General features: G+C 42.5%; 2 protein-coding genes across 2 annotated transcripts in view; both read left to right on the plus strand.

Moving 5' to 3' along the window:
* Nucleotides 1-943, plus strand: part of LOC123961919 (prostasin-like) — a 30,575-nt gene that overhangs the window by 15,769 nt on the left and 13,863 nt on the right. The gene's annotated exons all lie outside the window — the stretch shown is intronic.
* LOC123962207 (trypsin-like protease) overlaps nucleotides 1-943 on the plus strand; it is a 5,036-nt gene that overhangs the window by 852 nt on the left and 3,241 nt on the right. The window lies entirely within an intron of this gene.

Here is a 943-nt window from a genome sequence, read left to right on the forward strand (position 1 = left end):
GACCGAGCATCATCACAAGCAACAAGATGTGCTCCGGGTTCAGTGCTGGAGGGATGGACATCTGTCAGGTGATCATTTTTACGCCTGTGTTTGTGTCCAATTTCACATTTTGCAAAGATTCCTTCTCTAAGATGTTTCTTTTCTTAAAGGGGGATTCAGGAGGTCCGCTGATCAACAAACAGGGCGGTCGCTGGATCCAGGGGGGAATCGTGAGTTTTACCAGTAGTAGAGGCTGTGGCGTGCCTAATATCCCATCAGGCTACACACGGGTGTCCCAGTATCAGTCCTGGATCAACAGCCAGATCACCAGCAATCAGCCAGGCTTCATCACCTTTACCTCCGCTGGGACCGACGGTGACCTCAGCATAAGCTGTCCTACCACGCCACCACCAGCAGCCCAAGGTAAGTGCCTACCACGTTCAGACTTTGATTTTTAACTCTACATTTCGCTTTGGAAAGCTTATTATTAAATATTTTCTTCCTCTTCTAACAAACAGTTTCATATTCTGTTTCAGAATGTATTTGAATAATGATGCGTTCATGGCAGCATCATGGTTGTTTATAAAACGGCAATGTTATAGAATTGTGATCACAGGAGTACGACTCTTCATAAAGAGTAAACCTAACTTCATGTGTAAAATCAGTGGAGGGCCCCTTTAACTTCTGCTACTGTCTTGTTTTTGTGACATGAAGGCGTCACCAGGGACTGGAGCAATAACAGTAGTAGTAGTATTAATAAAACTCATTAGTATTGGTAGTAATAAGATTAACAGCACCAACATACGGTCATTTCAGCCCATCTTCACCAGAAAAATGTTCATGCAGCTTATTACAACCAATATTTACATTTATGTTAGCCTGTGACCTCTAGTGGTCATAAGATGTAAAAAAAAGAGGTGAGTTCTAGGGGAATTATGAAAATAACTGCAAACTCCTTTTCTGT

Source organism: Micropterus dolomieu, linkage group LG02 (assembly GCF_021292245.1).
Source record: "Micropterus dolomieu isolate WLL.071019.BEF.003 ecotype Adirondacks linkage group LG02, ASM2129224v1, whole genome shotgun sequence".
NCBI classification, from domain to species: Eukaryota; Metazoa; Chordata; class Actinopteri; order Centrarchiformes; family Centrarchidae; genus Micropterus; species Micropterus dolomieu.